General features: G+C 50.2%; 1 protein-coding gene and 1 long non-coding RNA gene across 2 annotated transcripts in view; one reads left to right on the top strand and one right to left on the bottom strand.

Annotated features, from left to right (window-relative positions):
* The window catches only part of LOC144153055 (uncharacterized), a 104,834-nt gene extending 97,632 nt beyond the window's left edge, over positions 1-7,202 (top strand). Inside the window, exon 4 of the transcript XR_013319289.1 lies at positions 4,781-7,202. The gene's annotated coding sequence lies outside the window, so the exon portion shown is untranslated. The remainder of the gene's footprint in view (positions 1-4,780) is intronic.
* Positions 7,203-11,683: 4,481 nt separating this feature from the next.
* On the bottom strand, positions 11,684-13,609 carry LOC144152206 (uncharacterized). The gene is made up of 2 exons (XR_013319095.1): positions 13,030-13,609; positions 11,684-12,074 (listed from the first exon to the last, which is right to left on the bottom strand). It is a non-coding gene; the product is annotated as an uncharacterized LOC144152206 (long non-coding RNA).
* Positions 13,610-27,093: the final 13,484 nt, after the last annotated feature.

Below are 27,093 nucleotides of genomic sequence, written 5' to 3'. Positions count from 1 at the left end.
CATCATGTGCATCTTGTAGGCTCGTCCATTCAAAATGTGCAGCACTGCGAGCAAACTTTGGGTCCGAACTTGCGTCTCAAGTGACAGTTGTTTGGTTATATCCATTTCGTACTTTTATACCTCAAATGTACACAATGGGAATGTGACAACCAAACAGCCTCTTCATGCCTACTACAAAAATATCCTTCAAGCACAACTAGCATACAGTTTGCAGTGAACAGACCATTTACCTCAGGGCAGTTACACACAGACACGAAGAAGACTAAGTTCTTGTTGCTTTACGCTTACTGCGAAGCATTTGACTGCCAGCGTGTGATTTTCACGTACGACTACAACTCTCCAAAAAAAAAAAAACAGTCCTGCAAGCACTTTGGGAGAAATTTCACCACATTGAGAATACACTGCAAAGCTTTCAATCCTATCGTTGTCCGATGCACGGAGTCTTAGTACCAACCTATAGCAACAGTACACGCTGAGCCCTATCTCTCCAAACACTGTTCCACGCATTTTTCACCTTCAGCGTTCTGCTCCTGTTAAATCAGCGTGTTTATTAGCTTTGGGTCAGACGTTCTCACCAAGTTTTGCAAAAGAACGAAAGAAAACGTGTCATGGGGGCAGTATTTTAAGTGCCCACTTTTTGCATAGAATATTTCAATACAATACTAGTCCGCACAATAAGTCTCAGTGAGCAGATATCTAAAGCGGTCTCTTGGTATATGTAAAATATGACAGCCAATGCGTCGTTTTCGCGGACTGATGTAACCCCACGTGTTCAGCACTAAAATAGCTGTCACGTTCGCATGACCGCGCAACTTTGAAGAGAGCCAACCTTCAAGACACGCACCTCGAAGTTGCAAGAAGATACGCTTGAGCACCTTGCCCTATAAAACTCGTTGTAGGAGCACAAATGCGCACACTTGCTTTTAGAGGAGCAGCTAAAAAAGTAAAGTTTGTGACGAGCTTGATTTAGACTGCGGAGATGTACTTTCCTGGCGCCTACCTGATAGTGCGGCCCTGCCGCGTGCACGCGGGATGCACACGCTTACCGGCCACCCTTGATTCGCTTGTACTGCCTCCGCGGGAAAATAGAGCGCACACCGGGTCTCCTCCTGTTGACTCACTCGCTTGCGTTGGCTGCCCACTTTCAGCCTCATTCCGTAGTCGCTTCCACATCCAGCAGGACCGAAAGCGCAGTTCCAAATTCCGACCCCTCGGCAGGGCGATGCTGCACGCGTGGATCTAGCTCCGGTGCATTCAGGTGAACGCTTGGAATTCCGGCCGGTGAGAAGCCTTCGAACAATTACAAAAACCCAGAAAACCGGTGTAGTTAGAATTTCTATTATTACAACTGTAAAATGCTACTCTACTGACCTGAATGTGAATCGCACGAGAGTGTTTCATTTTGCGCGTCTGTCATGCTGCATGGTTCCGTTCGAGCACACCGCAGCTCCGTTGGTTCTGCTAATGAAAGCTGTGCCCGCGAGTACATCGAGTCAAATGTGGGGTCAGTCATGCTTGAGGAACACGGGAAGGGTAACCCCTGTACGCAAGCACGAGAGCTGGGATTCTCAAGAATGGTGCTTCTAGCGAGAGGCCAGCAAATGTGTAGGCTGCCCACGACTACTTCGAGTGTATTTGTAGCTGCGACTGAATACCGCCAAAACTCTTCTCGCCTTCTCAAACTCCTGTCTCGGAAAGCAGAAGAGATGTGTGAAGCTAGACATAATGGTAGAAGGAAACGACAAATAACAGCCTCTACGACAGTTGCGAAGGGATTAAGTGGAGGGGACAGCGAACACTGCACAAAGGGAAATACGAGATGGAACCAGTAAACCCTCTCGTATAACAGCATTTGTTTTCGGCTGAGCAAGCTAGAGAATCGGAATAAACAGGCTACATGGAGGTGGTACACGCGTCCTTACAGGCCGATCCACAAGACAGGCCAGATGGCTCTGTTGGAGCGCGGTGAGCGCATCACGTGATAGGACGTCACCAGTTTGTGCGCTCCAACGTCTGACCGCGCAAGACCGCGGCGCTCGCGGTCCAGCAGTTGGCGGAGGCTTTTGAAGGAAAGCTTTACTGATTTCGTCGAGCGATTTCACCGTCGCGGAGGATTTGACTGCAGCTGCGCCGTAGTACAGTGAACTAGAATATTGTCCAATATTCTAGTTCACTCTAGCCGTAGCATTGGCAACGCATCACGTGACCCTCCGGGCCTAGCTGCGCCGCCAGCAGCGTCCGCTACGCGCGCCCGGCGCCGCAGCCAGTGCATGCTTGGCGCATGCTCTTTCCGCAGCTGGTTCGCCGCCTGGCCACGTGACTCACCGCGCTCATGCGAGCATGGCAATGGACGAGAGCGGTGGCACCAGGCCGTTCTCTAAGCACCCGCGGATATCGCCAAGCGAGGGATGCCAAGATAGCGCCGGAGAATGAGCCGATCGGCTCGGAAAGCGCCGGAAGCGGGACCACGACCGTAGACAAAGGCAGGCTTTGGACGAATGTTAAATAAATACTGCGAAATGTGCGGTTCACCAATGGAAACCCAGAAGTGACCATGCTAAGCCGAGCTTTCGCTTAGCTCAGGGTTAGCTGAGCTAAGCGCCGCCCCTGTTCAGTTTTGGCGGCGATATCAACAAGCGTGGCCGGTGCCTGGTCCGCTTGCGCCAAAACAGGAAGAGCCTGTCGATCACCTAGGGTGGGGTAGTCTACACCTACTATCGGGACGCATACTTAATCCGAGCTTTTACTAGCGACTCATACGACTCTTACTAGTGCAACGCTAGCCATCATTATCCATCTTGTTCACGGATGTGGAATGTTCGTTTAAGGCAAGAGTTCCGCCCCGACAAGCGGTGGCCAGCTGTGACAAGCTGGCCTCGTCGTCGCCGCTGTTCCCGTCGCCTTCGTGCGAACGACGCCGGCGGCTGCGTGAGCGCGGCTGGCTGCTCTAGTGGTGCTAAACTGTTTCGTGAAGGTTTGTACGCTAAAGCTTGATGTCGCGCTAGTTGGTGTTACATGCTTTTGGAGGTAAGTTGCGCTTGCTGTGAACACAGAGACTGGCACGGGAAAAAAACGTAGACTTTCACGAGAAGACGGCGCACTAACAACTGATTTATCCGGAACAATACAAAAACATATACATAGGACAACACAGATTGCTACAACAAATCCAGATAGATGGGGAAGGGAAGTCAGACGGGTGAAATATACAGATAAAAATAGCGGTGGTCGAAGCACCTAGAGTCGTTAAAAAATGAATATCACGCTGACTGAGCGCAATCGAAGGAGTGCTCATGCATTCCCCCTCACGTCCTGATATTGAAACCGCTTCGTACATCTCACGGGACATTTTGTCTTTAGCGCGGAACAAAATGGTGGTAAACGCGACCTCACACTTGCACCTCCCACTGTGTGCCGCAAGATTTCCCACTGTGATGACCTGTTGGCAGGCATATCTGTGTTCACGCAGTCTTTCGTGGATACATCGGCCTGATTGTCCGATGCAGAAACGACCGCAAGACAAAGGAATCTTATATACAACACCCTGAGCGCAATTCACAAATTTGCGCACGTGCCGTACCTTGCATTTTGCCTTAGATGCGCCCTTTTCTTTTCCTAACTGCGAAGCCTTACAAAAGCCACCGAGCTTTAAAGGTGCGGTGAAAACAACTGGTACTTTATGCTTTCCTCCGACTTTTTTTTAACCTGTGTGGAACGCCGTTGACGTATTACAAGACGGCAGGTCGCAGGCGTTCTTTCCCTATTTCTACACCTTTTCCTTTGACAACTGTTCTCTGGACTTTTTCTGCAACAGAAACTAGCAACGCGTCTCGATAACCACTTTTCTTTAGCCGGTTGACTTGGAAGCTAAGGTTTTCCGTGATACGGTGGGGGCAGGATTTTTTGGCCGCGTTCGAGAGACACGAAAACGCGATTCCACGCTTGATTAGCTTTGCATGGGCAGAATCGAAAGGGAGTAAGCCCTTTTCTGTCCGGGTTCGACTGGACCAGCAAGTGGGTTCGGAACATTTTTTGAGGCTAAGATCTAAAAATTGCAAGCAGTCATTGAAAGGAAGTTCGTAAACTGGAGACCGCAGTGGGCAGCCTTAAATATTCCCAAAATACCTATACAAACGTCGTGAACATTGCTACTGGATGGTATGCACACTAGAAAATCGTCAACATAACGAAAACACTTATACCCCTGGAATACCTTCAAAGAATCCTGCAGCTCTCTGTCGCTACGCGCAAGGTATAGGTTACAAAGCACTGGCGCGATGCAAGAGCCAATTGGCACCCCATCTTGTTGCGAGAAAACAGACCCTTGGTGACAAATGTACAACGAGTGTAAATACAAGAAGTTCGTGGAGGAAAGGCCCACTTCGTTTTCAAATCGCACATACCCATAAACATCACTATTTTGCTTCAGCGATAACAAAACATTGTCTTGGGGTACGCTGCAGAATAGGCCTTGCACGTCAACTGAGAACCAGTTCATACCGGGGCTGTCTTTTAGGTAGTACACAACTTCATCAGAGCTTCTTATCGAAAAGGGATCATCAATTGACGACTTTTCAAGTGCCTCTGAAGGAAAGTGGCAACATTCCTCTGCCAAGTGCCTTTGTCCTCTACGTTGTCCTAAAAGGTTCACCCTCCTTGTGAGTCTTGAGGGTGAAGAAAGGGCGAAGACTGACCTGCGTGCTGCTCTCGATTGCTTTGGCCAGATGGTCTAGACGCAACTCATTGCACAACTTTTGGCGGACGTTCGCATCTTTTTCAGGTTCGCATCTTTTACCCTCCTCTCGCTGGGAGTTCTTGGTGATGGCTGCTTCTGCCTTCTCTTGATACTGCGATTCTTCAAGAACGGCGAAATCTCCTGTTTTGTGGGACTGCAGCAGCGCAAGTACACTGTCATGGAGGCAATCGACGGTTTCTCTAAAAGTCCAGCCTGAACCCTTTGCAAATCTCTTGCAGCCAGTTACGCAATCAACCCCCTCGGTAACGCATGTGTTTTTCCCGTGTTGTTCTATATATATATATATGTTTTTGTATCGTTCCGAATAAATCAGCTGTTAGTGCGCCGTCTTCTCGTGAAAGTCCACGTTTTTTCCCGTGCCCGTCTCTGTGTTCACAGCAAGCGCAACTTACCATCAAAAGGTTTGTACGTTTCGACATGTTATCGAGGCCGAGCGGATCCTGTGTTCGACTTTCTCTTTTGAGAGTTCAGACGGTCGGCCATTTCGCGGTGTGCTGCGCCTTGTGGATGAGCTGTGCGCCGAATCGGACCACGGTGTACCATGATGCCGCGTCACGTGATTGGTCGGCCAGCGTTCTCGGTCCGTCGAGTGGATCGCCTCTAAAGAAACCATTGGTACACTCAACAGGACGTGCTCACACAGTTGTTGACGAGGTAATGCACACTCGAAGAACACAAGAAGCGCAAGCGTAACGCGAGCCAGTTCTAGTGCTGCCTGCTGCCCAGTGTTGCACACTCTTCTCGATACCTTGGTGGCGCTCCGAGGCTGTGTGCGTAGGGTGAATCGTACACTGAGGGCTCTGACAATTGGGATGTGACCTCGTAGGCGCCTACTGCTTGGAAAGGATAGTTCTGCCAATATTCGTCCGCGTTACGAACTAGTCTATTGTTTGTAATTTCTGAGTGAAAAATTTGTACCTTCTGTGAAGCCTATACCTTTCTGTTCTCGCGAGAAAGACCGAAAAAGTGTTGACCGAAAAAGAACGTAGCCTACACGGAAGTCTTTTAAAACACTTCTGTAGAGTTGAGATGACTTTTCTTACTAGGCTGGCGAGTAATGGACCCGCTCAGATTATACTTCACAAACTCCGTTAGGACGAATTTCACTGCTAAGACGAACAACACTTTCGCTTCTAGTAAGGTGCACGATGCAAAAAGAAGTCCGGTTTAGACGAATTTCTCGTAAAACGAACAAATTTTAGCGGTCTCTTTAAGTTGGTCCTAACGGGAGTTTACTGTATGTGATAACTACTGTCGGTTTATGCTGTGCAGATGAGCAATAACCGAAGTATTGTTCAAAGCATTTCGACACTAGCTTAAATGACTTAGGAGAGCACTGCTAATGTCACTCCATTTAACGTATCCGAATGAACATGTATCCTGCGTTATAGGCATAACCAAGAAACCTAGCTTAGGCCTGGTATACTAAGAGTATATGACTCAGTGAGTATAAAGGCGATTTTATAGCCAAGAGCTTTCTTATGAAAAAAACAAGGTTATTTTTTTATGCCTTCAGAACGCAGGCCTCGTTATACTAAAATATTTCTGTTCCGCTTACTTCAAAAGAGGAGGGCTTAAAATGGTTAACCAAGATTATCATGGTTGGTCAAAACACATTTTGGCGGCTGCAAAATAAAGTATAGATGAAAAAGCTACACGCATTCAAAACCATCTGTCCTCTCCCCGGCGTCGTGACTTTTTTGTTCACCAGAATGCGTCTTGTTCTCTTGTTCACCGCGCCTCCACGGCGCCTGCTGATTCTTTGCTGTCAGTTAAGCAAACTTGAGATCTTTCCTCTGTCAAACAAGAGCACGGTGCGCGAAAATAAATGATATAATGACCCCCCTACGCAAGTGTACGACCCCTTATAACCAGAGCTCAGCTAGTCATAAGCTACAGTGTGTCACGGATTGTGGCTCTTTGGTAGAGGCGTAGCCTTAAAGGCTATCCGCGATGACCTGGGCGTCCCGGTTCTATTTACAAGCTGCTCCTTCGTAAAAGGAACCTCGTGCGAAGCGAGCGACAGCATGCAGCGGGAATATTTTTGTGAGTTTCGGGTGTTTGAAAAAAACGTTGTCGTCGAATGCAGATGGTTGGAATGTCGGCACACTGCTTCGCTTCGCGCGAATACAGTGCGGCGTAAAGTTGACGCGGTATGTAGTACGCCCTGCTGCTTCTCGACATGGCGAGTGGAATGGACGGCTTCTGCTGGCCATCCACGCAGGAGATATTATCTTGAGCGAGGATTCTAACTCATCAGTGCATTCCGCCCTGTTTCTGCAAGTTGCGAATACGTTGAAGTGTATGCTTAACTTCATGTTAATCGACGCGCTTGAGACGCGCTGAAGTGCTTTTTGTTCTCTTCAGTGAAGCAATAATGTAACTTTGCTTGTTGTTTTGTTTCTATATTACGTTTCTGTGAACATTTATTAAATAAATCGTGAGTTCCCACAAGTAAATTGGCCGCCTTTGTGATGCTTCGCTGCAAATGGCGCTCCAGAATGAAGCCTTTTTCCTTCTACCCGCCTCAGTTGCCCTGCTCCTGCTACGGTTCTATTCTCTAAATTTATTCCGTGTCCTCCCCTTCTCGCCGCTCCTCCTTCACACCCCACTTCTGCATTCCTCCTTCCCGCTCTCCCCCGTGTTCTTTCCACTGCGCCACACCCAGGGGTGCGCTCCCTTTATTTTTGCTCCCATGGGTCGGCCAACTACGCATGTGTGCGTCCCTCGTCGCTGCTCCGGGACCCACTTGGTGACTCAGGTGACCCAGAGGCGATCCACGATTGGTTGGTGACTGGTTGGTCCCCTTTTGCGGTAATAAGCGAACAACAAAGCGCATTCATTCACTCAACCACCAGCGACATTTCTCGCTTACTCAGGTAAGAGACAGACCAACATTTTCGCGTCGATAGTTGCAAAGGATGGGCTGGAAGTCAAAGAATCGTGTAATCATGCGAACGCATTCTTACGCCGCTTTCTTTATTGTGAGTTTCGCATGTCCATATTTGTCTACGAGTGGCCAAATGGGTTGGGCAATCGCATTTGTGGATACTTTTTATTTGCTGCTTTTATTCAGGTATGTCCATTTACTGTATAGCGATGGAGTGCCTCAACTTAATCAATTACGCATTTTTGAGCAGCATTCAAATTCAATTGCACCAACAATTTTTATTTAACGTTTAAATATATTATCTCCGCAAATGATCCCTTTTGTGTGCAAATACAGAACGTTAGATCGTGGGGGAACGCAACAATGCTACGCATTAGAGCTATCGTTTCTGGAAATAGACTGTATACAGTCGCCTTTCGATCATTTGCAGTCGCTTAATTGGAATTTTCTCTTAATCGGAGTAATGTGCTGGTCCCGGAAATTTTGCATGAAATCCAATAGAAAAAAACTGCCCGATACTTCAAAGCTAAAACTCATTACATTAATGAGTAATGTAAAACTCATTAAAACTCATTACAAGTCATGGCAAATAAAATGAATTAAGGTGACCGTCACAGCCGTTCTCTTATTCCCTAGCTGTATAGCTTATTCGAGTAAAGTTTGCGTTAAAATTGATGTCAGTGAAATTATAACGAGGCAACCTTTCAAATGAACCTAAGTTGAAGTTTGTTTTCACGGCCCCTTTAAGAAATGATTTCAGCTGAAAGGAATCATCAGCAAGCCACAAATGCGCCTGTAACGTTATCCCAGAAGGCGTAGATTTCGTGAAGTTAACCGCGATGGGAACTCATCTGGCGTTGGCGGGATAAGAGCTTAGGGCGTGGGTCGAGAGTAAACGTTCAAAGCAACGCGCCGCAAGAGCCGCCGAGAAGCCGCGAAATAAGAGAGAGAGGGAGAATCCACGGAAATAGAAAAAGAAGCCACGGAAAAGGAGAAGGAACTACTTCTGCTAAAGATCGGGTCGCAAGAGGGTGTACCTACGACCGAGTACAGATTACTGGGAAGGGAAAGAGACCTTGCTTCAGCCGTTTCGTTTCACAGCCCAAGGTTACCAAAAAAGGTTCAGAAAAGCGCGGCGGAGGATGGTGAAACAAACAACTATAGCGGCGAGACATAGTGGCTATTTTGAACACGGGATAAAGATGGCGAAGGTTAAAGAAATGACGCAGCTCGCACTAGTGGTGCGAGGTTGGAGACACAGCAGAGCTGGCGGCCCCCCTCCCCCGTCGTCGGAGACCTGGCCGTTGCACCTGACTGGGATTTCCGAACTTGCCGCTGGAAGTTCTTCATGACTGGCAGGACCGGATCGCTTCGTCCGCACGCTTTCACATCTCTCCCAAAGTGGACTGCGTTAGCACCAAGCAGGTTGTAACGGCTCACATCTGAGAGACCACTTGTTTCCTTGCGCCTGTAGACAATCGTGTGAACTGGACGATGCTTATCCCACTGCGACTGCAATTGATCATCCTTCAAGGGGCACAAAGGCTTCATAATTTTTTTATTAAAAGATCATACCTTACATAGCTCTCTCACCTTTTGTTTTAGGGGTAACACTGACTTGTTTGCTGAGGAATATTTGAAGCTGACATTTATGCCTTCCATTTCCCTTCAATTTTTTTCAAGCTGGTTGCACCACGGCCTCCGCGATCGGCTGCCCGCGGCGCGCCGTTGCTCCGGCCGTCCCAATCGCCCGGAGAGAGCGTAATTCCGAAGAGGCCGTTTCGCCGTTTTCCGCCGCACCGCGGCGCGCGGAGCCGGTGGTTGAAACGAAAGCCGGGTATGCTGCAACGCTTCTCGAAATGGTGTTTCGTCAACTTTCGCGCTTCGTATCGCAATAAAAAGAAAGCATAGCTGATGTTATGGATGCAAAGCGACTCATAGAACCTGATAATAATGAATTTATTTTACCTACGATTGCAGCTATGCGACTTCTTTAACATGTGCCGCATGACGCCTTCGACACAAGGACAATATTCCCTACTACCAGCGGAAAATTTCTGGGGCTTAAATAACGTTCGGTTCGCTAAAAGGTTATTATTTTTCAGGTATTTCTTATCCAGGCTTACGTACTTTATATAATCTGCATGGTCAATGCAGTTCAGTAGAGCGCGGGGCGCGATCGCGTCATACGCACGACGGATGGCTGCGCTCTTATCTGGCCTTCGAATCAATGCCTGTTGGGTGGAAGCACCCGCCATATTTTTAGGATTAACACATTTAAAGAGTATTACCTTGAGCGGTAGCCTCAAAGATATGGCAATCTGTTTTACACATGTGCGTTAAGCAAGTTACAGTTTCAATTTCAGTCGCAACAAATAAAACAACTTGAAGTCAGATGCACCTCGATTTCATTGTATTCTTAAACGTATTACGGTGACCACAGGCAAGCCCAATATTCCCTATTTTGGACCCAAGACTAAAGACATTTAAATTTTCAATTACTGATATCGAAGCCCATCCATGTGTAAAGCAATGATGACAGGTTTCATGTTTACTTTGGACATGTACACACTGCAGCTGTTTTCAGAGGCCCGTTCTTCCACACGAAAATATGCGAGACTTCTCCGTATGAAAAAAAAAAGGTGGCGACAACAGTGTTTGCAAAATCATTTTAGTGTCTCCATAAAACTCCTCGTAAGATTTTCTGCGTTTTGGGGGGCAACCGAATGTTTGTAATGCTGCTTTCTTTAGATAGTGACAGTGTGTCTCTCGTTTAGAGAAAACTGCATAAATAAGGAATATCACCATCGTAAACGGCGGCTAATTGTTAGCTGTGTTGCACGCCGCAAAAAGCGAATATAAATTGAAATCTTGTAAATTAAAAAAAAAAGGCATGTGTGTAAGAATATAATCAATATGCTGCATAACAGGTGTTCCTTGGACGAGGTATCAAGCAAAAATATACAAATGTTCAATTTCTAAAAATAACTGGCAAAATCAAACACGGCGCCAATATAAAAATGCAACCACTGCGCTCGATTGTTGTCCATAATCCACCCTATGCGAAAATAAAAATATAACTGCTGTCCCAACCAGCAAGCACCCAATAGTTCTGTAGCCGAGAAGTTTTCGCACCCAAATATCCGCGCACCTGAATGTCCGCACGGAAATGTCCTGCACCGTTCAAGCGCAGCAATCACAGCGCAATTAACATTTCAGTGCTGTTCCTCCAAGCTTCTGATACAAGCGGACTTCATGACCCGGTAGTTCGCTTTGTCAGCTCAACAAAAATAAAGCTGCAACACAGTTACGCGAATTCCGGCCGTGAAAACACGCAGCAACTCAGGCCCCACAAAGCCGGCCAGGGGAGTCGGTGCAAGCTGCCGAACCATCGGATAACAGCGCCACCTCGCGGCGCGTTGCGGAGTTAGCCAAATTAGATGTTTTTGCTGGGGGACGCGCCGAATGGGACGGCCGGAGCACCGGCGCGCCGCCGGCAGCAGATCGCGGAGGCCGTGGTTGCACTCAGCTATTGGCCGCGAGGGCCACCACTGGGGAGGCCGGCGCTGCGATCGTTTTAACATCACTTGTAGGATCCCCGTTCCTACCTTGCTGCGTGGTTGGCTTGCAGCGCGTGACATTTCGTTTAGGGCGCGCCTACTAAGTGTATTTCCGTGTTAATTTTCGGCGTTTGACGTTAATTATCAGTGCGTGAAGCGTAGTTTGACCTCATGGGGACTTTATAATCGTGTCAACCATGGTAGGATGCCCGCAAACGACTTCAGCGTGGTGGTGTATGCGAATGGTATGCTACCGAACCAGGTGCAAGCGTAAGCTACGGCTCCTTTCCCCGATCAACATTGCAGGCTACGACAATCACAGTGTTAAATTTCTTGGTTTCACTTGTTCGCAAGAAATGGATGAAGCAGGAAATCATCAAGCGTTTACTGTTCGCAGAAACGCTCCGTACCCACGTCCGCCGTGCCTGGCCGCCGGCCTGTATCAGCCGATGAGAGACGACACGCACACCCAAGTGGTTGAGCAGCAAAGGGGAAGCTTTGTTGTATCGACGGTTTATATACCCCCCGACCCATAGTTGCTGTTTCCGGCTACGCTGCCGCCAGTGTAGCCTGATACATCTTCCTTCATTTTAAGAATTACGGAATTTGGTTGAACCGTTCATCATAGTCAAGCTTGACGCGGGGCTTTCGAGGTCTGGTCGATCTCCTTGGTACAGGCTGTGACTGTTGTGTAGGAGTGGTGACCCCTAGCAAGGATTGGGCAAGATGGTCTACATCTTCTGGGTTCGGTACTGGCTGGCTGGGTTCGAGCAGCTTGAGGATTTCCTGCTGTGGTGGAATGCTGGAGTCAGTGTAGCTCAAGGTGTCGTCTAGGGACTCCTCTGTACGAAGCAGGTGTCTCCTGTTCCTGCGAAAGCAACGGCCAGTATCAGTTACCAGGCGGTACGCGCGGGGTGAGCATTCCTCCAACACCCGGGCTTTGGGGTCCATCCCACATCGCTCTGTAAACGAACTACGTCACCAGGTTGCAGTTGCGAGAGACAACAGCCCTGCATTATCTGCTTGTGCTTTTTCACTTGAGTCCCCCTTGCCTTTCCAAAGTCGGGAAGCCTAGTACTAAGCCTCCTGCCCATGCGTAGTTCGCTGGGTGACCGTCCGTCCTCCAAGGGCATTGTTCTATAGTTCAGCACACCCAGCCAGTGATCATCGCCAGTCAGAGCACATTTACGCAAGATACGTTTTGCCACTTGCACGCCCTTTTCTGCGAGGCCATTAGACTGGGGATAACGAGGACTTGACGTAACATGACAGAACTCGTATTTGGCCACAAACTGACTGAACTCGCGCGAGGTGAATTGAGGGCCATTGTCCGAATTCACCTCCATGCCATGACGGGAAAAGATTGCCTTCGGCTTATCTACGACTTCTGCCGCAGTTGCGTTCTGCAACTTTTCTAGCTCCAAAAAGTTTGACTGTGCGTCGTATACCACAAGATAGGTCTGATGGGCATACTCAAGTAGGTCAACACCTACCCTGCTCCATGGGTGTTTGGGTACCTCACGAATCCGGAATGGCTCCTGTGGCAGTTTATAAGCAACTGCCTTGCACGCTGAGCATCTGTTGGCAAAGGCCACAATGTCCGCATTCATCCCCGGCCAAAACATGAGTTTCCTTGCTCAAGCTTTACACTTGGAGATGCCCAGGTGACCTTCGTGCAACCGTTTTAGCATGTCGGCTCGCATTGATGAAGGCACGACAACACGGCTGCCTTTGAACAATACTCCATTGACAACGGTCGATTCGGCATAGAATTGTCTGTACAAGCCATCAACTGGGCTATTGTTTGACAACGCCGATATCACCTGTTGGAGAATGGGGTCATGTTGGGTCTCTGTGACGAGTTTGTCGAGGGTCATTGGCGCTACCAGGTCGAAGAGGACATGGGTGGCATGCACCTCGATGTCCACTGCGAGGTCGTTCGGCTCTCTGGGGATGTGAGTTTTCTGCCGGGACAGCGTATCAGCCAGGACGAGCTGCGAGCCAGGAACATACTGCAAGGTGAAAGTATACTTCAACAACCTTACGAAGAATCTCTGCAGCCTGGGAGGCATGTCATTCAAACCCTTTTTTGAAATTGCGATTAATGGCTGGTGGTCTGTTTCAAGGGTGAAGTCAGCAGCATACACAAAATGATGAAACCTTTCACAGCCGAACACCAAGCCCAAAGCCTCCTTTTCAATTTGCGCATAACGTGTCTCAGGGTCCGAGAGTGCCCTCGATGCATAGGACACTGGCCGCCAGATTTCTCCATGCAACTGTAAGAGCACTGCTCCGAGGCCTGTGGGTGAGGCATCAGTGGATATCTTTGTGGCTTTCAAAGGATCGAACACTGCCAACACTGGTGGCTGCGAGAGTATGTCCATCAACTCGGCAAGTTCCTCTTCGTGAGGGGGAAGCCACTCAAATTCCGAGTCCTCGCGGGTCAGGCTACGGAGGTTCTTCGTTTTCTGTGCTAAGTTTGGAACGTACTTCCGAAAGTAGTTGATCATACCCAATAAGCGACGCAGGGCCTTCTTCTCCCTCAGTGAGCATGTGGGTCAGACCACAGACCAAACTTGGGTTGGGTGTGATGCCTTCAGCACTGATGACATCTCCCAGGAAACAGACCGAGCTGTGAGCGAATTTACACTTGTTCCGATTAAAGGTTAACCCTGCTTTGCGTGCCGCTTCGAGCACACGTAGCAACCTTTCATCATGTTCTGCTTGGTTTCGACCCCAGATGAGGATATCGTCTATGTAGACGCGAACACCCTCTATGCCCTCAAAAATCTCGGGCAACACTCTCTGAAACACCTCTGGCGCTGAGGCTATGCCAAATGGTAGCCGTAGAAAACAGTACCGGCCAAACGGTGTTCCGAAGGTGCAGATTTCAGGCGAACTGGGATCGAGTGGCACTTGGTGAAATCCAGCTTTAGCATCAAGAGTAGTGAAAACAGTGGCTCCGGCCAGGTCAGATTCGATGTCTTCGCGCCTGGACAACTGATAGTGCTCTCGCTTTAGGTTCTGGTTTAGCTCCGGCGGATCCATGCACACTCTGAGCGAGCCATCCTTTTTCCTTATCAACACGAGTGGGCTTACCCATTCGCTGGGCCGGGAACTTTGCGTATGATGCAAAGTTCCCGGCCATGCGATCCAGCTCCATGCGATCCAGCTCCGATTTCAGTGGCGTCCTCAGGGCTTGGGGCACAGGCCGTGCTGGCTGGACTATTGGCTGGGCTCCCTCGTGCAGAGTTAGGTGGTAGGGGCGGCCCAAACAACCAGTTCCTGAGAACACGTCCGGAAACTGACTAACAATGTCTTCCTCCTTGACAGAGTCGACTCTCGATACTACGCCGAGTTTTTCGCTAGTTTCCAGGCCAAGCAGGGCTTGATGTCCAATCTTGACCACGAAGAAGTCTACTGGCGCTGTGGTGCCGTTCATCTTCAGCTGGAGAGTAACCAGGCCTATGTGCTTGATTATGCCTCCCGTGTAGCTTCGAAGTGTTGCTGGGCTGGGCCGGACAGAAGCATTCTTGCTGAGCTTCCTGTACAGCGAATAGGGCAACAGGTTGGCCTGCGACCCGGTGTCGACTTTCAAGGAGAGTTTGCCTGTTGCACCCACACCAACCGTAAGAAGCCACTCTGGACGCGACGCAATCGTACACACTCCAACATCCTGGATGTCAAACTCCCCTGACGACTCGTCACTGGCAGTGTTCTCTTGGTACGAGCTAGCTGCTTTCCCACGCGCTTGGTCCGTTGCAGTTATGCAGCAGCTCTGCCGGCTCTTGGGCTTTGCAGGGCAGCGGGCGACAAAATTATTGCTCTTACCGCACCGAAAGCACGTTTTCCCGAAGGCTGGGCAGGCTCGGTCATCGTGCAGTGTGTTACACCTTGTGCATCTTGAGCGCCGGACCCTGTGCTTTTCCGGCCGCGCGGCATCGACACACTTCTCCGGCCGCAGGACGTCTACGCACTTCTCTCGATCATTCCATACCATGTTTTGCCTATCTGCGGCTTCCGTTGCTTGACAAAAACGAACGGCTGTTTCCAGCGTCAGATCCGTTTCCTTGAGCAGCTTTGTTCGCAGCTTTTTGTCACGGATTCTATAGACGACCTGGTCCCTCAACATAGACTCCGCCATACTTGAAAAACCGCAAGACTGAACCTTGATTTTCAGGTCACGAAGAAATTGCTCAAAGGGCTCACCTTCCGCTTGCTGCCTTGTTCCGAACACGTAGCGCTCGTAGATCTCATTTTTCTTTGGGACACAGTACTCCTCGAACTTTTTCACAACCACATCGTAGTCGTCACGGGACTCTCCGTCGGAAAACTTGAAGGTGCTGTACACCTCAAGCGCCTCTTCGCCGGCAACGTGCAGGAGCAGCGCGACTTTCTCGGCGGGCTTCTTTGTGGAGAATCCAGTCGCTAACATGAAGATGTCGAGGCGCTGCCGGAATCGCGTCCAGTTTACCTCGAGGTTGCCCGAGCACACGAGTGGTGGCGTCTGACGTAGTGCATCCATTTTTGCAAAGCTGTCCGAAGCGGGTTGCAACATTACGGCGATAATTCGGCTGCCGGCTGCGCCATGTATCAGCCGATCAGAGACGACACGCACACCCAAGTGGTTGAGCAGCAAAGGGGAAGCTTTGTTGTATCGACGGTTTATATACCCCCCGACCCATAGTTGCTGTTACCGGCTACGCTGCCGCCAGTGTAGCCTGATACAATAATCGTGTCAACCATGGAAGGATGCCCGCAAACGACTTGAGCGTGGTGGTGTATGCGGATGGTATGCTACCGAACCAGGTGCAAGCGTAAGCTACGGCTCCTTTCCCCGATCAACATTGCAGGCTACGACGATCACAGAGCTAAATTTCTTGGTTTCACTTGTTCGCAAGAAATGGATGAAGCAGGAAATCTTTAAGCGTTTACTGTTCGCAGAAACACTCCGTACCCACGTCCGCCGTGCCTGGCCGCCGGCCTGTATCAGCCGACGAGAGACGACACGCACACCCAAGTGGTTGAGCAGCAAAGGGGAAGCTTTGTTGTATCGACGGTTTATATACCCCCCGACCCATAGTTGCTGTTACCGGCTACGCTGCCGCCAGTGTAGCCTGATACAATAATCGTGTCAAACATGGAAGGATGCCCGCAAACGACTTGAGCGTGGTGGTGTATGCGGATGGTATGCTACCGAACCAGTTGCAAGCGTAAGCTACGGCTCCTTTCCCCGATCAACATTGCAGGCTACGACGATCACAGAGCTAAATTTCTTGGTTTCACTTGTTCGCAAGAAATGGATGAAGCAGGAAATCTTTAAGCGTTTACTGTTCGCAGAAACACTCCGTACCCACGTCCGCCGTGCCTGGCCGCCGGCCTGTATCAGCCGACGAGAGACGACACGCACACCCAAGTGGTTGAGCAGCAAAGGGGAAGCTTTGTTGTATCGACGGTTTATATACCCCCCGACCCATAGTTGCTGTTACCGGCTACGCTGCCGCCAGTGTAGCCTGATACAATAATCGTGTCAAACATGGAAGGATGCCCGCAAACGACTTGAGCGTGGTGGTGTATGCGGATGGTATGCTACCGAACCAGTTGCAAGCGTAAGCTACGGCTCCTTTCCCCGATCAACATTGCAGGCTACGACGATCACAGAGCTAAATTTCTTGGTTTCACTTGTTCGCAAGAAATGGATGAAGCAGGAAATCTTTAAGCGTTTACTGTTCGCAGAAACACTCCGTACCCACGTCCGCCGTGCCTGGCCGCCGGCCTGTATCAGCCGACGAGAGACGACACGCACACCCAAGTGGTTGAGCAGCAAAGGGGAAGCTTTGTTGTATCGACGGTTTATATACCCCCCGACCCATAGTTGCTGTTACCGGCTACGCTGCCGCCAGTGTAGCCTGATACAATAATCGTGTCAACCATGGAAGGATGCCCGCAAACGACTTGAGCGTGGTGGTGTATGCGGATGGTATGCTACCGAACCAGGTGCAAGCGTAAGCTACGGCTCCTTTCCCCGATCAACATTGCAGGCTACGACGATCACAGAGCTAAATTTCTTGGTTTCACTTGTTCGCAAGAAATGGATGAAGCAGGAAATCTTTAAGCGTTTACTGTTCGCAGAAACACTCCGTACCCACGTCCGCCGTGCCTGGCCGCCGGCCTGTATCAGCCGACGAGAGACGACACGCACACCCAAGTGGTTGAGCAGCAAAGGGGAAGCTTTGTTGTATCGACGGTTTATATACCCCCCGACCCATAGTTGCTGTTACCGGCTACGCTGCCGCCAGTGTAGCCTGATACAATAATCGTGTCAACCATGGAAGGATGCCCGCAAACGACTTGAGCGTGGTGGTGTATGCGGATGGTATGCTACCGAACCAGTTGCAAGCGTAAGCTACGGCTCCTTTCCCCGATCAACATTGCAGGCTACGACGATCACAGAGCTAAATTTCTTGGTTTCACTTGTTCGCAAGAAATGGATGAAGCAGGAAATCTTTAAGCGTTTACTGTTCGCAGAAACACTCCGTACCCACGTCCGCCGTGCCTGGCCGCCGGCCTGTATCAGCCGACGAGAGACGACACGCACACCCAAGTGGTTGAGCAGCAAAGGGGAAGCTTTGTTGTATCGACGGTTTATATACCCCCCGACCCATAGTTGCTGTTACCGGCTACGCTGCCGCCAGTGTAGCCTGATACAATAATCGTGTCAACCATGGAAGGATGCCCGCAAACGACTTGAGCGTGGTGGTGTATGCGGATGGTATGCTACCGAACCAGGTGCAAGCGTAAGCTACGGCTCCTTTCCCCGATCAACATTGCAGGCTACGACGATCACAGAGCTAAATTTCTTGGTTTCACTTGTTCGCAAGAAATGGATGAAGCAGGAAATCTTTAAGCGTTTACTGTTCGCAGAAACACTCCGTACCCACGTCCGCCGTGCCTGGCCGCCGGCCTGTATCAGCCGACGAGAGACGACACGCACACCCAAGTGGTTGAGCAGCAAAGGGGAAGCTTTGTTGTATCGACGGTTTATATACCCCCCGACCCATAGTTGCTGTTACCGGCTACGCTGCCGCCAGTGTAGCCTGATACAATAATCGTGTCAACCATGGAAGGATGCCCGCAAACGACTTGAGCGTGGTGGTGTATGCGGATGGTATGCTACCGAACCAGGTGCAAGCGTAAGCTACGGCTCCTTTCCCCGATCAACATTGCAGGCTACGACGATCACAGAGCTAAATTTCTTGGTTTCACTTGTTCGCAAGAAATGGATGAAGCAGGAAATCTTTAAGCGTTTACTGTTCGCAGAAACACTCCGTACCCACGTCCGCCGTGCCTGGCCGCCGGCCTGTATCAGCCGACGAGAGACGACACGCACACCCAAGTGGTTGAGCAGCAAAGGGGAAGCTTTGTTGTATCGACGGTTTATATACCCCCCGACCCATAGTTGCTGTTACCGGCTACGCTGCCGCCAGTGTAGCCTGATACAATAATCGTGTCAACCATGGAAGGATGCCCGCAAACGACTTGAGCGTGGTGGTGTATGCGGATGGTATGCTACCGAACCAGGTGCAAGCGTAAGCTACGGCTCCTTTCCCCGATCAACATTGCAGGCTACGACGATCACAGAGCTAAATTTCTTGGTTTCACTTGTTCGCAAGAAATGGATGAAGCAGGAAATCTTTAAGCGTTTACTGTTCGCAGAAACACTCCGTACCCACGTCCGCCGTGCCTGGCCGCCGGCCTGTATCAGCCGACGAGAGACGACACGCACACCCAAGTGGTTGAGCAGCAAAGGGGAAGCTTTGTTGTATCGACGGTTTATATACCCCCCGACCCATAGTTGCTGTTACCGGCTACGCTGCCGCCAGTGTAGCCTGATACAATAATCGTGTCAACCATGGAAGGATGCCCGCAAACGACTTGAGCGTGGTGGTGTATGCGGATGGTATGCTACCGAACCAGGTGCAAGCGTAAGCTACGGCTCCTTTCCCCGATCAACATTGCAGGCTACGACGATCACAGAGCTAAATTTCTTGGTTTCACTTGTTCGCAAGAAATGGATGAAGCAGGAAATCTTTAAGCGTTTACTGTTCGCAGAAACACTCCGTACCCACGTCCGCCGTGCCTGCCCGCCGGCCTGTATCAGCCGACGAGAGACGACACGCACACCCAAGTGGTTGAGCAGCAAAGGGGAAGCTTTGTTGTATCGACGGTTTATATACCCCCCGACCCATAGTTGCTGTTACCGGCTACGCTGCCGCCAGTGTAGCCTGATACAATAATCGTGTCAACCATGGAAGGATGCCCGCAAACGACTTGAGCGTGGTGGTGTATGCGGATGGTATGCTACCGAACCAGGTGCAAGCGTAAGCTACGGCTCCTTTCCCCGATCAACATTGCAGGCTACGACGATCACAGAGCTAAATTTCTTGGTTTCACTTGTTCGCAAGAAATGGATGAAGCAGGAAATCTTTAAGCGTTTACTGTTCGCAGAAACACTCCGTACCCACGTCCGCCGTGCCTGGCCGCCGGCCTGTATCAGCCGACGAGAGACGACACGCACACCCAAGTGGTTGAGCAGCAAAGGGGAAGCTTTGTTGTATCGACGGTTTATATACCCCCCGACCCATAGTTGCTGTTACCGGCTACGCTGCCGCCAGTGTAGCCTGATACAATAATCGTGTCAACCATGGAAGGATGCCCGCAAACGACTTGAGCGTGGTGGTGTATGCGGATGGTATGCTACCGAACCAGGTGCAAGCGTAAGCTACGGCTCCTTTCCCCGATCAACATTGCAGGCTACGACGATCACAGAGCTAAATTTCTTGGTTTCACTTGTTCGCAAGAAATGGATGAAGCAGGAAATCATCAAGCGCTTACTGTTCGCAGAAACACTCCGTACCCACGTCCGCCGTGCCTGCCCGCCGGCCGCTCGAACCGGCGCAGGTTGCGGCAGCAACACCTTGTTGCCGCGTTTTAAAATCACACTAATCGCGCAAAAGGAGTTCCACATTCGCGAAAGTGGATGCTAATGTGGTGAAAAATTGTGCTAGGTGGTGTCATCAGCTGTGATTTTTAAAGCGATGCTCAAATATCTGCCGCGATCTATGCCGACCAACCACGGACGTCGGTACCGGCACCGTCGGCCCGTTGCCGCACGGTGAGGCAAGCGTCCGAAGGGTGGCGATACCTGCGCGCAAAAATCGGCCGAGGCTGTGGCAGGTATCTTGATCATCGATCGCTAAAATCCAGTCACTGCGGATACAAACTTTCACATACGAGAAAGGGACTGTCATTCGCGACTGTAAAGATAGCGGCGATGATATATCGGCCGCGGCGCTAAGCCTACAGTTCCCAACATCGGACTCCGCGCATCCGAAACCGGCGGCGAGCTAGCTGTTGGAAAGACCCTCTTCTAAAACTCGCCGCGCGCAAGCGTGTTGCTTGGGGCTCCCCGAACTTATTGCCCCGCTCCCCCCCAACGCTTGGTTCCCCCTGTTCTAAAACTCCCCATTACCCCACGACGTTGTTAGACTCGTACACAGCCGCGCCTTCTGTGAGCAGTCGTGAGTTCCCGAACTTGATGCTAGAGAAAGGCGCAGGCTCATTGTATACAGACAAAAGCCCTTGTTGCAATTATAAATTTTCACTGCGAGGCCGTAATTATAAATTAACATAGAAACGTCTAAACCCGCTCGAAGGCGTTGAAAACTCGCGTTAATACCATTCATACATTGCGGACAAGTTGTCGCGAAAAGTAAACACATCAGGAGAACAGAATACTATCGATCGTTAATCAAATCAGGGCATCAATATAAAAAAAAACATTGGAGGGGAAATAGGCACTGCGTAAGCCAAACTGCAGATCGTACCAGCACTTTTAAACATGTGCGGCGAAGCAATCTGCTCACCGTTCTCACATTCATTTACCAAGCAAAGCGCACAGCTACGCGTGGTGAGCTCACAACTGAGCGGCACGTTTCCGTTCGCTGCTGCAAGGTCTATTTTCTTTGCACACAACGTCTCGTACATGTCACATCACAATTATTTCATAATAAATTAACAGCGTACTTTTATCGGCACCAATGGGATCGTTCTTGGCGTTAGCTGGCTGCGTACGAGCTGTCGGTGGCGATGGTAGCAACTACCTAGCCGCGGCGGTGTCACCGAGAACAAGCGAGTCGCTGATTTCTTGCGCAGTTTTTCGTCCTGTAGACAACTTTTTTTCTGTAATTTGTGTCAAAACCGCGAGGAGGGAGCACACGGTGGCCACAACAAAAAACGTGCGGTCGCATAAGCACAGTAAATGTGTTCTAGCAGACGACAACATAACCCGGCGTCCTAAATTAAATGACGTCACTCGTAGGTGGCGCCACGGTATGTCCTCGAGGCCAATATTGTGCGACTTTCTATTGTGTGTATGCACCAGCGGTAAGTAGCTGCAGTAGGCTCTCGTGTTGACCCGCATGCATGCATTTTTTGAGTGCGCTTTTCAACAAAACTGAAACAACGCTGACCGCTTGGAGTGAGCAACGCCAACCACGTCCATGCACTGTGGAAGCTGAGGTTGCCATCCCTTAAAAAAAGTGCACAAGTAAAAGTTCCCACGTGCATTTATTCTACGTTTACATGTGCCTGCATCCGTGTTAGTGGTTCATCCTGTGCTTCTCCGTGCAATACTTTTGGTGTCACGAAATGTATTGCGGGAAAATGTATGGGGCAGCGATACCAGTTTTCATGCTATTTGCTGTTTTTGTACTGATAAGTTACTTCTGCTCCTGCTGCGAATGGCATGTTTGTATTCAAGGCACCCTACTAGTGATATAGGCCTCGTGCGCTGGTACGGCTGCGCTACCGATTAGTTGTGTTCCGCGCCACACTGCGGACATCGAAGACATAACTTCTAAATTCCGCGAGCAGGCGACGCCCCGTAGCATCTCGTTTGGCAGTGTACGAACGGAAGAAGGAAAGAGTGGCCGCTGTTCTTTTGCAATGCGATACAAACAGCCAAACGGTACTTTAATAAAGAGAAAAGGTTTCGCGAAGGCGACAGGAAAGCGATTCATCAAAACAAAATCGATTGTACGCAAGCGCGGGTCTGTTTCCGCGCCGTACGTTCACACGCTGCCAGTTCGCAACGGCTTCAACCAGCGCCTTCGCCCAATGAAAGATAAAAATGTGGTTGATCCCACTCCCATAGGAACCAGTCAAATACGAAAGTGAAATGTGCCTTCACAGGACCAGTTGAATGTTTATTGTGCAAAGATATGAACTTGCTCATCGCTGTTTATATTTCGTCGGCATGGCACCGTTATACGCACTGGATTTCACGCGCCGGACCATTGCGTAAATCCTACTGAAACCACAGGCGCTCGCAAACCGCCCGTGCGAACGAAACCAAACGGGTTGTCAGCGAATCGTTTGGTGAACACACGGTCCGCTGCAGCGAAGGAGCAGCGGTCCGTGCCACGAGTGCGACATTCGCAAGTCGGCGTCCATTTCACTCCATGGTCGTTGACTTAAAGCTTCTCCGCAGGTTACGCTGCGCGTCCCCCGTACGCGTATTCCCAAACCATATCCCGTAGGGGCCCAGGCCGACCACACCCCTTCAAACAGCGACGCCACAGCGTGACGTCACTTTCTCTTCGAGCGCGACTTCATGCGACATGGATTTTTTTTTCTCGTTTTGGTCGGTGGCCGATGGCTTCGCTCCGTGCGCGAAGCTGGGGCTGCGGCGCTGGGCAGCTGACGCACATTTAGTAGAAGTTAAAGGCCCAACCACATGCAGCGTACTTTCAGCGTTTTCTCGCGTGGCAACGCGAGCTGACGCGCGAGCACCACCGAATGTCTACGCATCGCTTCCTGTATAAAAATACAGGAGGCGATGGTCTACGCTCGCCAGATATCGGCGTCGACGCAGCGCGAGAAAGCAGCGGAAAGCGGGCCATCTGGCGCCATCTGGCGTACACAAATGCAACCGGTGCAACTTCTCGATCGCGATTGAAACGTGCCGTGTAGCAGCGGGAGTGCGTCGAGCGCGTTCGAAAACTCGATCGTGATTCACTTCAATCGCGATTGAAAGGGCCCGTGTCTGCGCGTTGCCGCCGAACGACGCTCGCGCGATGCGTGATTTTGCGTCCATGTTGTTAGGACTTTAACCTTTTCGTTCCTATGCGTTCCGGAAAGCACTCTCTTTAAAGTAAAGACAAAAAAATTAGCGCTAATCCCCACTGTGAATGTGGTTGGAAAGAAAAGCTGTAAACGACACATACAATGAATACCCATGCGACGTCACTTAAATTCACTCTACAAATAGTGAAGCCAGACAGAAGTGGAATGCACTTAACCACACCCTCTATTACTTCAAAGAGATATTCTTGGTAAGGTTAAATTTACGCACGATGCATTAACAGTGGTAAATTGAGTTCTATTGGTGTAGCAAATTAGTGGAAACACTTTTTTTATAAAATAAATCTCAAACCCGGTTAGACGACCTGACTTCTCCGTCTCTGCCGTCGCAGACGGAGGCTATGAGATCGGCTGCAGAGTCGGAGGAGGAGCAAGAGAAAGAGGGACAGCATGAGAAAATACTTCTACTCAGATTTCTGAACGGCGCAGAGCGCCACCCAGGGGGACTGATTCCTTCTTCACTGTAGCGCATATTCTGTCCGCGCCGGCTGTGCTCTGCCCACCAGCTGAAACTGGGTAGGCAGAAAGGGGCTGGACCGCAGCATCTCACATTCCTCTTGTGCGGTAGTTGACGGAAAGAGAGGAGGGTGCTCAGGGCTAAAGTCGCACACCCCGATTATGTGGCAGAGCGTTCCTACTTCTGAGCAAAATTTACATTCAGCGTCGTAGCGATTCGGGTGCATTAGGTGAAGACGCGTAGGGTGTGGGAAGGAGCCGGATTGTATGGGCCGTAGGCTAGTTTGATGTTCTATGGAAAGGTGAGGGTAAAGCGAAGATAGGGTCTGTATCAGAAGGCGATAATGCTGAGTTACGTGCCTGAACGAGACAAGCGGGTGACTGTCCCGTGCAGCTCCATAGCACTGGGATGAAAGTGCAGGCTTGGTGGGCGTATTTTTTGCCCTCCATTGAAGCGTGAGCTGGTGTCCAGATTAGCTGAATGGAACCATTTCGTGAGTGGTGTTTAGTACGCGCAGTGCAGGTCGGGACACCAAACCTGACTGGTTATTCTGGTAGGCTCGTTAGGAATCGGTGACTACCTTACGAACCCCTGTTAGAGTGAGAGCCAAGGCGATGGCTGCCTTTTCTGCTGCCGTCATTTCTTCGGTCTCTAGTGAGGCACACGCAAGACGGTTGGTTCTGGAGGTAGCCACAATGATGGCGTACTGCTGCCCTCAATGTTGGGAGGCGTCTGTGTAGACGCCTCCTGATGCTAATGAGGCTGGTGTTCAGCGCTTGAGCCCGTGCTTGTCGGCGACCCTCGTCGTGTGAGGGGTTTATATTTCAAAGTATGGGGAGCATCTTTATTTCTTGTCGCCAGAAGTCCAAGAGTATATCAAGCGGATTGGCATTCTGTGGTGCCCAGCTAATCGGGAGAAGGATGCTGCGACCCGCCGCAGTTCTGCTCATTCGGTGCTTCTGCATAGAAAGATGGCCCTCTAAACGCTCTTCCACGGTGTTGTAGAGCCCCATGCTAAGCAGCCTCACTGTGGATGCACTCATGGAAAGACCAAGGGCATGCTTAACCGCCTTTCTAATAATTATATAAAGCATCTTTATGTCGTCCTTGCGGAGAAGCAGACGGGGTTGACGTAAGTGATTCTCTAGAGCAGAAAAGCTTGAATTAATCGAAAGGTATCGGATTTCTTGAGGCCTCGCTTTTTGGTGGCAACTCGCCGGATCATGTGTATGATTTTATTGATACTGTGTTTGAGGCGCTGCAAGGATACGTCACTCTTGGTGTTGGCCTGAAGATGTAGGCCCAGGATCTTGATACTGGGGATTAGAGTGATGGCCTGGCCATCAAGGAGGATTTGAATGTGTTCCTTCAGGTGTCGTTTGGCGTGAGAGCGGACGACAAGGATCTCACAGTTTTTACGTGAACACTGGAAGCCACAGGCTTTAGCACATTGGCGTAAGTGAGATGCCATGGGTTGGTGTGAGCTTCGTTTAATCCCTATGGCGTGGCATTCAGCGTGAATGCAGGGTTTAAACCCGTAGATGTGCTTGATGAGTGCACCACTTTTCTTCCCCGCTTCCGCGTGGGCTCGTAGATCAAGCCATAAAAAATTGTAGCCATAGAAAGATCCACCTGCATAAGGCACGAAGAAAAAATAAAGGAATGGACATTACGCGACAATTTAAAGAAAATAGCTTTGGAAGAAGGAAAAACGCCTGGGTTGTTTACAGAGGACATACGCAAACTCAAACAGCAACTAGAGATACTAGACGAAGAACGCTACCGCGGGGCACTCGTTCGAGCGAGAGCCGAGCGATTAGCAGTGGGAGAGACGTCAACCAAACGGGCGCTTGGAATCGAAAAGGCACGTGCTCGACGAAATACGATCGACAAAATCGAATGGAATGGACGCTCGTCAACCGATATAGACGACATCCACCAGTTTTTCTTTGAATATTATCAGTCTTTGTTTGCGTACCGACCGCATAATGTGGAAGGCTTTATAAAAGAGTACCTCAGCCGTATGCCTAGCCTTGAGGATGAAATTAAAGATAACTTAGAACAGCCCATATCTGTCGCAGAAATCAAGTCAGCAAATGATAATTTAAACCCAGGGAAGTCGCCCGGTCCGGACGGCTTAAGCGCGGCCTTTTATAAGTACTTCAAAGAGGACGTATCACCGGTTTTAACGGTGATGTTTTTAGAAGCATTTCGTCTGAAATACCTTCCACCGTCGTTTTCGTCTTCCCACACGGTTCTGATACCGAAAACAGAACAAACTGAAAAACTAAAGTTCGTAACGGCGTACCGGCCAATCGCTTTGTCGAACGTTGATTACAAAATATTGATTAAGGTCCTAGCGCAGAGGTTACAAACTGTGATCACACTTCTTGTAGGGCCACACCAGACGTGCGGCATCAAAGGTCGCACAATCACAACGAATATACACACGGCGAGATGTGTGCTTGAGTGCTGCGACGCCGCTGGAGGCGCCGTCGCGCTTCTCCAGCTTGACCTTGAAAAGGCGTTTGATTGCGTGTCCCATGATATTCTGATTTCTGTTCTTGACCATGTAAATGTGCGATCTGTCATTAGTGAGGGTGTTGGCCTGGCGTATCGACGGTGCACCACGCGGTTGATTGTAAATAATTCACTGGGAGCGTCCATTAGCCTGCAACGTTCGGTGCGTCAGGGTTGCCCCCTCAGCCCTCTGCTTTTAGGGCCGAAGCTCCTTAGGGCGTGGGTCTGTCCATCCTCGACGTATGTATGTAGCCACCTAGCCACCTCTAGTTTAGTTCTTGGATTGTTTACTAGATGGCGTGGCTACCTCTAGTTTAGTTCTTGGATTGTTTACTAGATGGCGGTACTTGTATATGATGAAAAGATGCGCTTGGATTGTTTACTAGATGGCGTGGCTACCTCTAGTTTAGTTCTTGGATTGTTTACTAGATGGCGGGGAGCGTTGTAATAAAATCCGTTCGCTGTTGGCGCGCGCTCGGAGTCGCCCGATGGATAAGGCTGCAGATGTGCGAGCGCGCGAGGCACAAGCGCTCCGTGAAGCTGCGCGACGCCGCCGCCAAGATCCTGCCGTACGAGAGCGGGAGGCCGAAGCGTGTCGTCTGGCTGCGCGACGACGCCGCCAAGATCCCAGCGTTCGAGAACGAGAGGCCCAAGCGTCACGGCAACGGCGCGAGGACCCTGCCGTACGCGAAGCGGCACGGCTGCG

The sequence above is a fragment of the Haemaphysalis longicornis genome, unplaced genomic scaffold (genome assembly GCF_048455015.1).
Source record: "Haemaphysalis longicornis isolate Haplotype H1 unplaced genomic scaffold, Haemaphysalis longicornis Haplotype H1 scaffold_9, whole genome shotgun sequence".
Lineage (NCBI taxonomy): Eukaryota > Metazoa > Arthropoda > Arachnida > Ixodida > Ixodidae > Haemaphysalis > Haemaphysalis longicornis.
Note: the sequence above shows the minus strand (reverse complement) of the source record. Positions and strands in the feature narration are given on the sequence as shown.